The following is a 13,193-nucleotide window of genomic DNA, read 5'->3' as shown; positions in this document are numbered from 1 at the left end:
ATGCTACACCGTATGTATGGAATATAATGCAGCATCACAAATTCAATTACTACTATTCATATTGAGGCCTCAGACTTGGCTTCCAAAAATCTCTTGTATTGGCATTGATCCTTTTTATAGTGCTTTGGCTACTGTTTTGAATCACCTAGCGTAATATATTTTGATCATATGCAATATTCTTAATGCATCTCACTGTTCAGGGTGACAGGTTAAAGCTGTGTCATGGTGATTAACACAGAGTACAACAACACTGGACCCTTTTATGAAATTAGACAAAAGCAAATCTGCGTGCACGAGCAGAAGCACCATGCACCTAATGTTTTGGAGCATGAGAGATGAGAAAAGCAGAGGAGAGAAGAGAAAAGAGGAGGAGAAGAGAGAAAAGAGGAGGAGAGATAGAGATGGAGAGAAAGCAGAGGAGAGATAGAGATGGAGAGATATAGTGAAGAGAAGAGCAGAGGAGAGAAGAAGTGAGGAGAGATGGAGGGGAGAGAAGAAGTGAGGAGAGATGGAGAGGAGAGAAGAAGTGAGGAGAGATGGAGAGGAGAGAAGAAGTGAGGAGAGATGGAGAGGAGAGAAGAGTGGAAGAGAGATGGAGAGGAGAGAAGAGTGGAAGAGAGATGGAGAGGAGAGAAGAGTGGAAGAGAGCAGGAGAGGAGAGAAGAAGTGAGGAGAGATGGAGAGGAGAGAAGAGTGGAAGAGAGATGGAGAGGAGAGAAGAGTGGAATGGAGAGGAGAGAAGCGGTGAGGAGAGATGGAGAGGAGAGAAGAAGTGAGGAGAGATGGAGAGGAGAGAAGAGGAAGAGAGATGGAGAGGAGAGAAGAAGTGAGGAGAGATGGAGAGGAGAGAAGATGTGAGGAGAGATGGAGAGGAGAGAAGAGTGGAAGAGAGATGGAGAGGAGAGAAGAGTGGAAGAGAGATGGAGAGGAGAGAAGAGTGGAAGAGAGATGGAGAGGAGAGAAGAGTGGAAGAGAGATGGAGAGGAGAGAAGAAGAAGAGAGATGGAGAGGAGAGAAGAGGAGGAGAGATGGAGAGGAGAGAAAAAGCAGGTGCAGAGCCGGTTCCTGTTCTCATCATCATTTATCTCCCTTTGCACCTCTGCATCGTAGGGGTGGGTGACAGACAGGGTTGATTAGATTACATTCTAAAATGTTATCCGTTACAGTTACTAGTTACCTGTCCAAAATTGTTATCTGTAATGTAACTTTTGGATCTGCAACATAATCTGGTTACTTTGGATAAAGTGAGAGAAAAATTACGTATTTACCTGATTTATTTGATATTAATGGTTAACAATAAATATTTAACTTATATTAAGACATTTCTGTCCTACCAGTGTCTGTGTTTGTATGGTCTCCACTCTAGTTCCCTGCAGCTAATCTGGGTGTATGGTCACTGGAGATGGCTTGAGCTGACAAATGAGTTAAAGACTGCATTACATAGACAAGAATGTGTTTTACTAGGGATAGCTTAGGAGTAGAACAATCCCTCATTGTCTCAAAATCATCCTTGCATCTGGGAAACTAAGCCAGGGTGGGGTTAAGACAACAACCCCGTGCAGATAACGACTGGATGAACCCAGAGTGGCTTATGATGCCCCCAATCTGCATGGGACGGGTGGAACCAACCATGACTAAGCATTTTAAGTGTCAGCTATATATAGTACTCTACGTTTGTGTAAAGGTTAGGTTACTCGGTCCAACACTTAAGGGTGTGGGGTTGACCAGCCTCATTATTGCAATAATTAATCGATATTGAATAAAGATGATTGTTTGAAGAAATGACAAAGTCTCTCTCACTTGATTAGAATATTCCACGACAAGTCTCCCTTCCCCATAAGAGGCATTAGAAGAAGACAAAAAGGATCCATCAAACGCACATAGAGGTGTTATCATTTGTTGTTTTTCTCTCAAACATCCTTTCTGAATTTCAAAGTAATCCAAGAAGTAACCATCTAGTTTTTCAAAAGTATCTGTAATCTGATTAACAACATTTTTTTGCTGGTAATGTAACCGATTACAGTTACAGTTTTGTTGTAATCAGATTACATGTAACTGATTGCATGTAATACGTTATTCCCCAACCCTGGTGACGGATGGCAGGATCAATAGGGGAAAATGGAGAGAAAAACACCAGTTGTTTTATCAAACAGTCACTCTATGTCTTATCCAGAATCAACTAACCATACTTCTCCACAGTGAGGATAGAGAAAATATCACTGGGTTGTGTAAGAGCCGACACATCATTTCTGTCTCTCTGTCTCTAACCCACACATAAAAAGGACACACAGACATCCATACCACAGTGCCACATTGCAAAAGTATGAATAGTATCCTATCTACTTTCAGTTTCATAGACATATTTGCACATACGCACACATAAAACATTCATACACAAACACCAGTTCTCTCAGAGACACAGATGCACAGTGACACAACCAAACACAGAAGAACACTTACATTTGCTGTCAGAAACAATCTGCTATTTTGTTGCAGTGTTTGCTCTGCTGGGTTCACTCCTGCTGAAGACAGGCCAGTGCATCACTGTAGCCCAACCCTGGTGGTGATAGACGGCAGGATGCTGAACCTACAGTATGACCAGGCCTGAATGTGACGATCTCTGCTTGAACACACTACTTGTGCTCGGGCAGAACATAAAAACTGAAATAATGCTGTAGTCAGGGTTTGAGCACAGGAAGAGATAGAAATCTCAACAGCTTCTAATGCTTCTGCAGTCTGTAGCCACACAAGAACACATGCACACACTCAATCACTCACGCCCGCCCACACACACACACACACACACACACACACACACACACACACACACACACACACACACACACACACACACACACACACACACACACACACACACACACACACACACACACACACAAACACCCACATACAAACAAACACACACACACACACACACAAACACCCACATACAAACAAACACACACACAAACACACAGAGTACACAGCAGTGTCCTGACCTCCATCTAGTACTGACATTGAGGGAGCCTTCCTGTCTGACTGCCTGAGTAGCTAACTCAGTAGTCAGCTCTCCGGTATTTACTGTGTTTACATGACTAACAACTGTTATCTGTTTGCTTGAAGGAATCTAGGAACACATCCCCCGCTGAGAGGGGGGCTATCTGTTTCATCTAGCTAGCCAACCATGTGTTTGTTTTGGAATTAAAACCACTTGGATAATAATCGTGTCGTATATCTCCAAGCAATGTTTTGGCATCTTTCATAAGTTACCCAAGGGGTCTTCCTGCCTGAAAAAGTCACACTCAACTGAAGCATAACCAACCCAGAGAGACTCATCAGCAAGCTTCAATGGGGACGAGCATGACAAATGAATGGGGTCCGGGTGCCTCAACCGCTCCCCATGGATTTGTTTTACGAAATGTCCTCCTCCATTGGATCAATACTGATAATGACAAAGGGAGAAAGCTCCTGCTGAATCCTGGGTGAATACGTGTGCATGTGTGTGTGCGTGCGTGTGTGTGTGTGTGTGTGTGTGTGTGTGTGTGTGTGTGTGTGTGTGTGTGTGTGTGTGTGTGTGTGTGTGTGTGTGTGTGTGTGTGTGTGTGTGTGTGTGTGTGTGTGTGTGTGTGTGTGTGTGTGTGTGTGTGTGTGTGTGTGTGAATGTGTGTGTTTGTGTGTGTGTGTGTGTGTGTGTGTGTGTGTGTGTGTGTGTGTGTGTGTGTGTGTGTGTGTGTGTGTGTGTGTGTGTGTGTGTGTGGAGGCTCTGTTTGTGTCAATACGTTTTAGAGTGGGTAAATGAGTGATGTACTGCTAAGTATCCGGTGACCACAGAGATCGATGTGGCCCATCTAGCCGGCTGTGGTGGTTTCCTTCTGTTTCAATATTAATGGTGCAGAATTGTGAAGCGTTTAAGTGTACGACGCTGCTACATTATGAGACACCGGCAGATGTCTGTGTTCAGGCCATAGCACTAAAACAGACCAGACCAGTAAACCATCAGAACAGAGTTGGAGCATATGCAGACCCACTACGTTTCCCTCTCCCCTAAGGATGGCCCTTTTCTGGATCTCTTTCTCTTCCCTGTGAGCTTTGAAAGTTGCCTCCCTTCCTCCACTGCCAGAGCCAGCGGTGACGCTACTCCGAGTATTCTTAAGGGGTTTTGGTTGTCATGGTGACCTAGTCACATGCACTCAGGTACTAGCGAGGCCTGTTGGTGTGTGATGGTGAATGTTGCCCACCTCCAACTCCCCTACCACACACATGTTTGTGTCTAACCTTAACTCTACACAACTGCACTTTGGATTAAATATACACACACACACACTCTGGCAAACACACACGCCATTACTCAGGTACCTTTTAAAATTTGAACAAGCAATCTAATAATGGTGAGCCTGAGACACAGGTAGAGCATTCATGTGTACTTCAGATCCACACTCCAACAGGCAGATAGACTCAGGTTTCTGTAAAATACCCCTGGCCCTGTCTAGTCTGTCCACGTGTGGTATAAATAAGCACTTGTCATTCTTAAATGTCATAAGATTGGCTTCTACTATTGACTAAGTCCCTATGAGAAAGGCTGGCTGAAAACAATACCTCCCAAAGCCTCATTAGACAATCAATCCATCATCATTACACCTGTCCAAACCCAGAAAGCATATTGGCCAGATTAGCATCTTTGCCAAAAGCTCTGAATATTCTATGGTATAAGGGTCAGTGTATTATTGTTTTGTTGCATTGGCTGTGTCCGGACAAACAGCCTCAAGGGTTTTGCTCAGCAGCACTGGTTGTTTTTGGCATGCTGGTAGAAGACTGGGTTAGAACAGCCCTCTCTCTCTCTTTCATCACCATTTCTATGCCGGACAGGACAGTTTTATTTTTTATTATTTTTTACCTTTATTTAACTAGGCAAGTCAGTTAAGAACAAGTTCTTACTTACAATGACGGCCTACCCCAGATGACACTGGGCCAATTGTGCACCGCCCTATGGGACTCCCAATCACGGCCGGATGTGATGCTGCCTGGATTTGAACCAGGTACTGCAGTGACACCTCTTGCACTGAGATGCAGTGTCTTAGACTACTGCGCCACTCGGAAGCCCATGTGGGAGCCACAGTGTGCGCTGGGCTGGGTGTAATTGTAAATGTAATACTGTTAGAGGAAATGGATAATGCCATCACTATTACCACAATGCAATCATCACTATAACTCAATCAGCCCCTCCTGCCACCTGCTTTTTAGTAAGGAACAATCATTCCTCAAGCTTCCCTCTAAGGGCTTGCACAGGGAAATTGGTCTCTGTTTGTGTATGTTTGTGTTATTTAGTGATTAAACAGATTTACTAATTTATTATGTAACAACTTGTTAATTAAGGTTGTTGCTGAGTAACTAAAGAGTTATTACTGTGCACAGGTATAAGAGCAGGGTTGGGGAGCAACCGATTACATGTAATCTGATTACAAAAAACTATAACTGTAATCAGATACAATACCAGCTAAAATATTGTAATCAGATTACAGATACTTTCGAAAAACTAGATGATTAGGCTAACTTCCTGGATTACTTTTAAATTCAGAAAGGATGTCTGTGAAAACCTTTCTGTTTTCTCAATGACAGTCAAATCAGCATTGAAAAATGGCGCACGTTTAAGTTTGCTCCCCCTGAGCGAGTCTGAGACCACTATTATGACACACCATGCATTTGATGGATTATTTTTGTCTTCTACTAATGCCTCTTAAGGGGAAAGTAATCCAAAACTAACTGAAAGTAATCAGATTACGTTACTGAGTTTGGGTAATCCAAAAGTTACATTACTGTTTACAATTTTAGACAGGTAACTAGTAACTGTAACAGATTACATTTAGAAAGTAACCTACCCAACCCTGTATAAGAGAAATTGACTGTACTTTAAAGGGGTACCAAGAAGAAAACAGATGTGTGAGAGAAAGAGAGAACTGGAATAGTATACAGTAGTGCTGTGGAGTATTACTGCTGGGCTATGTATAAAGAGACCTCCTTGGCTTGGCGTCTACTGACATGGGGGATTACGATGATGATTCAGAATTACCCAGCATACCCCTGGGCTGTGGCCTATATGGGCTCACACTGCCATTGGGCAGCTGCACTAAATATACTTTCAAATCTAGATCATGCTGGATCAATACGAATGAGCTGATGTGCCATCATACACTTCATGCAATGTACTGTGCCCCTCCCCCCACCGTGCCTCGACTATACACTAACCTCTGCACCATGTCTGTCCCTGTTTCTCTGTCCCCGACTCATGAACTCTGACCCCAGCCTTCCCTCAGTCACCCATCTGGACCCCACCTCCCTCCTCACCCCCGGTCATGGGTGCTGTAACACCCATGACTAAGCTCTACCACTAAAAATACTCCTGCTTCTTCTTTCTGTAAACGTGTAGCCTACTCCCCTGCCCTTGAAAAACATTCACAGACAGACATATGGGCTGACATCATGCATTCTCACATTCGTTACAGTAACATAGCAAATCCTGCATGCATGTGTGCTCACATACATTGTATGTACAAAAGTATGTGGACACCCCTTCAAATGAGTGGATTTGGCAATTTCAGCCACACCGGTGTGTATAACATTGAGCACACAGCCATGCAATCTCAATAGACACACATTGGCAGTAGAATGGCCTTACTGAAGAACACAGTGACTACTGAGTTCCAAACTGCCTCTGGAAGGAACGTCAGCACAAGAACTGTTTGTTTGGAGCTTCACGAAATGGGTTTCCATGGCCGAGCAGCCGCACACAAGCCTAAGATCACCATGCGCAATGCCAAGCATCGGCTGGAGTGGTGTAAAGCTCACCGCCATTGGACTCTGGAGGAGTGGAAATGCGTTCTTTGGAGTGATGAATCTCGCTATACCATCTGGCAAGCTGACGGACCAATCTTGGTTTGGCGGACTCCAGGAGAATGCTACTTGCCCCGATGCATAGTGCCATGGAGGATGAATAATGGTTTGGGGCTGTTTTTCATGGTTCGGGCTAGGCCCCTTAGTTCCGTTGAAGGGACATCTTAACGCTACAGCATTCAATGCCATTTTATGCTTCCAACTTTGTGGCAATAGTTTGGGGAAGGCACTTTCATGTTTCCGCATGCCAATGCCCCAGTGCACACAGCGAGGTCCATACAGAAATGGTTTGTTGAGATTAGTGTGGAAGAACTTGACTGGCCTGCACACAGCCCTGACCTCAAGCCCATTGAACACCTTTGGGATGAATTGGAACACCAACTGTGAGCCAGGCCTAATTGCCCAACATCAGTAATGCTCTTGTGGCTGAATGGATGCAAGTCCCTGCAGAAATGTTCCAACATCTAGTGGAAAGCCTTCCCAAAAGAGTGGAGGCTGTTATAGCAGCAAAGGGGGGACCAACTCCATGATTTTGGAATGAGATGTTCGACAAGCAGGTGTCCACATACATTTGGTCATGTAGTGTACATACACGCACAAACAAACGGTAAGTGATCCATCACTAGCTCGAACCCTGCCCTGGTTTTCTACAGACAGATATGGATTGGTTGTCCCATTGATTTGTTCCACATTTGTCATGTTAAAGGCTACGGCAACACTGATCTGAAATGTCAAAACTGTTCGTTTCAGTCTGTTAACTTGCAGACAGTGAAAACAAATACATTTATATTCAAAATACAGATAGAGAAAACGTGTATTTGTGAGGAAAGCAAGCCAGCATTGGACTAAAAGCCAGCCATGCCTTGAATAGAAAGCAAGCCTTGGACTGAAAATCTCTGGCATGAACTGTGACGTTGCACCATTCCTGCAGGGTTGAAGGCCATACAGTTAAAAGGCCCCTTGTCATTTAGGTGTGGAACTTGAGAGAGAGTGTGATATTTTCCAGGGTTCTTCAACCAGTTAATAGTAGATTAGTCATTTTAAAGAAGCTCTACAAAAAGCTGCACACTGAGAAACCATATTTCCATTTATATGGTCTTTAGAAACTAAACCAACTGTCACTTGAAGGAACTGCCACTTTTTGAATAACCTGCTTAGCTTCAAAGCAAAGGCCTGGCATAATAAACATGGCAATCCCTTTAGCAGTGGGATAACGCAATGTCAGCACGTACAATTATGTAAAGGTACCAACACACATAGCTACTCATAACAGGAGAAACAAAATGTGAAAAACAAGAGAGATTGAGAAAGAACAGACAAAGAGAGAGATCACAGGTATTCCCTGAAGTGTGAGGTGAAGGTTGCCATGGAAACCGCTCAAAGTTCAGGCAATGGCAAACACAGGTGAGTACAAGACCATATAGGAGCGGAGACAGAGAGAGAGGAGAGAAGAGGGAGTGAGATGGAGAGAGTGAAAACGAGTGTCCGTACCTTTGCCCGTCACAACAAGCACCACCACGTGAACAGGTTCTGAAGAACACACCATATCCTACATGTAGTACAGCAGCCCTCCTATAGCTGCTCTCCAGGTCCGTGTGTAGCTGAGGCTGAATGTCCCACCGCGCCAGTCCACCCCATCTCCAATCACAGTATACAAGCCAACAGAGTGTGTAGTAGGCTAATGACACAGAAGCATTGCTCCACACGCATGTACAGGACACGCAAACCAAATGTACAACACACACACAACCACAACCACACAAACACACGCACACGCACGCGCACGCACACACACACACACACACGCACACGCACACGCACACGCACACACACACACACACACACACACACACACACACACACACACACACTTTTTGAGGTCAGAGCATGGCCTCTTGGTAATGAAAGACCATCTGATAGGTTCCAGAAGGATAGGCAGGGTGTGTTGGGATGGAGGAGTGAACCCCACCCAGACCCACACTGACTTCTCCCCCTGTGATCAGTGCCTGTCTCCACACGATCCACTGTCTGGGGCAAGACCATAGCACCACCCTGAGCACCCATACAGCACCATAATTACACACCCACCCAGACCAGCAACCGGCAGCATACTGTACCTAATGACACAGCTCTGCTCTGGCTTTGTAGAAGAGAGGATGGCATGGGTCAAGCCTGGCAGTGTGGGTGGCTGAGTGCATTGATAAGTGGACGGCAAAGTCGGACAGGACAAGTTGAGGGCTGGTAGTCACACACACATGCACATGCGCACATATATAGTCTAAAACAAACCTGTGGCTTAGTGAACAAAACCCAAATCCTCCCCCTCTTGTGTCAGTCATATTTTCCCCTCTACCAGTGGAGGACACATCATCTCTCCATGTTCACAAAGTCTGTTCACAAAACACTGCCAATATCACCCAGGTCTCCCTGTCCCTCCTTCCCTACCACATACTATGAACACACATACTATGAACTGGCTTAAACACATGATCAGTGAGAGGTCATTAAATAAAACTTAGCATATCCCTGCTGAGTAAATCCCACCATGGCACTCTACTAGAATAATTGTAGGCTGCTCTGTCCTATACTTTGAGTCATATTTTTAGCACATGAAAATCCACCAGCAAATGTTTTTTTTCCTAAACCGTCCAATGAAAATCTCACTTTTAAAAGTTCATATTCTATTAGCTCATTCCCAAATAATGTTGTTGACTCATCCTATACTTGTATTTGTGGCCAAAGCATAAATTGGAGAAAAAAACACTTCAAAAACCCCACCTTAAACTTGTATCTCAAACAGACTTGAAAAGAAAATGCTTGCTATTTCCTCATAGAGGATGATGTCATCCCGAGTAGGATGAGCTGGCCAATCAGCGGTGTACTCGCATTAATATTTGTAATGACCGGTATACACCCACACCATTTGGTTGTTGGGGTACGCCCACACCATTCCAACACAGAAAAGCTGCACTTTAACATACTTAATTAGCAACTATTTCACTCATATTGTAATTCATTATAGGTCATATTTCAGAGAAACCTGTAAACACTGTACAGTTACTTTCATCTGAAGAGATCAGATTTTAGAGCACACAAATCAAATCTGCTATACTGTTTGGGATTATCAATTGAACTGTGTTATATTGTTCCATCCCTGTGTGTTGTTTGAGTGCCCACTCTGAATGACGTCTGAGATGTCAGTAATCTTTTCTAAATGCCATAGAATCAGAGGGGTCATGTGCATCTAATAAACCTGCAGTAAATCCTCTGTTCTTAGGCCTGAGTGTTTAAAGTGGGGTTCATAGTTTGTGTAACTGTTCAGATATATGAAGAATCATTATATCAGTGTTCAAATAAATCTTACTGAAATATATTTTTGCATGATGTTTGTTGTCCGAGCCAACTTGTCTTATGCTGAAAAGTGGAAGCATTGAGAGAAGTATTTTCAGGTATTCTTACATGATGTATTTATGTGATTCAGTTTGCTGTGTCAATACTGTGACGTGGGTTAGACTAAATTGAGCCAGCTTCGCTGAGTTTTGGAACATTACACTTTGTATAATAATACATCCACGGGAACATCAGGTTACACAACACTGACTACCTAACTCAGGCACTGTGAATGGAAACAAACAGAGGGAGAGGAAAGGGAGATGGCAGAGACAGACAGAGAGGGACAGGGTTGTGTGAGAGAGGAGAGTGAAAGGCAAATGGACTTGGATGGAAAGATAATGTATGCTGAAAATAGGCAGATGGTTAGAATGGAGTAAATGAAAGAAAGAAGGAAGAAGACACACTCTTAAGAAAAAAGGGTTCCAAAAGGGTTCTTCAGCTGTCCCCGTAGGAGAACACTTTTTGGCTCCAGGTAAAACCCTTTTCCAGGTAGAACTCTCTTGGGTTCCACGTGAAACCCTCTGTGGAAAGGGTTCTACATGGAACCAAATAGGGTTCTTCAAAGGGTTCTCCTATGGGGACAGCCAAAGAACCCTTTTAGGTCCTAGATAGCGCCTTTTTTCTAAGTGTATGGGCCTAAATGGAGAGAGAGCCTTGTCAACTTGCTCAGTGTCCCAAAAAGTGAAAGCAGTGTAGGCCTAGAATGGCAGAGGGCCCCATCCCCTCTTGAAGCTCAGGAACAACTTTTTGTCACCAAGACTGTAGATGTTTACAGTGGGACCAGTGTTGTATTGCTGCTCTTTTGCTAAAAGCATTCAACAATGCATTTGATTAGTGATTGCATCCTCTTGCTGAGAAAATTGCCTGCTTGCAGGATACACAACAGAGCATTTCCATGTACCAAGTCGTGTATTCAGCCTCACTTGATAGCACTTAAAGGAGCCCATTAGTCCACTGTTGATACATGATACATGATGACGTAGGTGGTGACAATTTGCTTTTTGAAAGTCCTATATCTTGAAAACTTGATTGCTAACACTAATGAAAAAAAAATACCAAAATGTATTTTTCCTTTAAGGACCCTACTCCCTCTGGAGCTGCATGGACAAAAACACACACAAGGCCTATCTATTGAAGACTATAATGACAGTGACAGTGAACATGAATGTTTTTCTGTCACCACTGTCACTGGCTTCTTATTTACATTTGGCTGTCACTTACTCATGAGACTGTAATGTAGGTTACACACAAAAGAAACCGAATCCTGAAGTATCCTGTATCACCTGTGCAAGGCCCATCAACCCCCATCTGGCCCGACCACCTGGTTCATTATTGAACAGTGGTTAGATGGGCGTTTGATAGGCAAGCCAGACATACACTGGGCAGGTCTGTGATAAAGTGAAAGTAGACCCACTCAATTCTATCAAATTATAGGCTACTTTGAAGATTGTATGCCTATATTTTCTTTACCCACATTTTGAAGATAGCCTATCACACTTGGCCATCAGTGCCCCGATAAAAAAATTAAAAAATACGAGTTGCAGGCTGTGTTTTAATTAATGGGACACACTTAGGCCTATCAGCTACCAGCATCCTCTTGCTCCCTCCCTTGTCACCTCAGCTTTGAGCGTCTATTCACGAGAAGGGAGGAGTTTTATAGCACCTGACTCTTTTTCACCACGTCAGCCAAAAAGCGGATCAGAGATGGACACCGACTGAGAGAGCAGCCTGTGCACACCGGCTGTGCCACACCTATCATTGGAATAACATCACCATCCGCAATCAAAGATGTTGTTTCCACTGAATCTACAGCAACATGGGGGCTAAATCAGTAGCCATGTTCAGTCAATAACACTACCCTATTTCAATACACTCTTAGAAAAAAAAGTGCTTAGTATAACCATATAGGGTTCTTCGGCTTGTCTCCATAGGGGAATCATTTTTGGTTCTAGGGAGGACCCTTTCCAGAGGGTTCTACCTAGAACCCTCTATGAAGGGTAATTCATAGAACCTTCTGTAAATGGTTCTACCTAGAACCCTCTATGAAGGGTTCTTCTTATAGAATCCTCTATAAATGGCTCTACCATGAACCCTTTTATCATCTAAAAGTTATTCCTAGAACCGTCTATGAACGGTTCCACCAGTCGTAATAGCCTTTAAAAAAACGATTTATTACAATACATTACATATATCATTAGGCCTTTTGTAGAGGGCTTAGTTATACATTAAAACAGTGCTCTGAAACTCCTGGTTTACAGACCACATCAAGCCTGCAAGTCACATTATGCTGGCTTGCAAAGGGATGTGTAATTCCTATTGGAATCCAGCCAGAGTGAGGATATCCAACAATTGGTACTTTTAATCACCCACCACATGCATACAGAACACATGTCAGGGTAGGGAAGATTAATTAATGAGAGTACGTAAATTATCTAAACTGGAACATCAATCTCAGTAATGGGTGCAATAAGTCCAACTACTAACAGTTTGGATTAATTTAGAAAAATGTATATAATTTATCTTTGTATAGCATAAGATTAATGAACTAATCAATCTACATGCAAAAACACAGATATTGAAACAAACAATTCTGAAAATCAACCTGCAATAGACCATGCTGGGAAATATCATAATGATGGGTGTGGTTTTGAGTGTTTTACTCTACATTCAACTCTGGTTGTAGGTTATTTCACGCCACTGAGTGTTAAGTTAATTTAACTCCTGAATCAACACTAGAAATGTTACACTGAATAATCAACATGAGGTCAGTCAAACTGGCCAATTTACTGTGTACCATACATACTCCCTTCTATAATCCTATTCTGCTCAAATAAAATCACAGAAAATACTCATTTTAAAGAAAGAAACCATGGCAAAGATATCAACTATGTCATTACTGTACATATAAAATG

At 43.2% G+C, this 13,193-nt stretch overlaps 1 protein-coding gene across 2 annotated transcripts in view; it reads right to left on the bottom strand.

The window, feature by feature from the left end:
• The window catches only part of smpd3 (sphingomyelin phosphodiesterase 3), a 36,291-nt gene that overhangs the window by 21,859 nt on the left and 1,239 nt on the right, over positions 1–13,193 (bottom strand). Inside the window, exon 1 of one of the 2 annotated variants that reach the window (XM_014124359.2) lies at positions 2,461–2,760. The exons of the other annotated variant lie outside the window; for it this stretch is intronic. The gene's annotated coding sequence lies outside the window, so the exon portion shown is untranslated. Of the gene's footprint in view, positions 1–2,460; positions 2,761–13,193 lie in introns of those variants that run through there. 2 annotated transcript variants of the gene reach the window in all.

The sequence above is a fragment of the Salmo salar genome, chromosome ssa10 (genome assembly GCF_905237065.1).
Source record: "Salmo salar chromosome ssa10, Ssal_v3.1, whole genome shotgun sequence".
In the NCBI taxonomy this organism is placed as follows: Eukaryota; Metazoa; Chordata; class Actinopteri; order Salmoniformes; family Salmonidae; genus Salmo; species Salmo salar.
The sequence above is the reverse complement of the archived record's forward strand: the minus strand, read 5'-3'. Positions and strand labels throughout refer to the sequence as shown.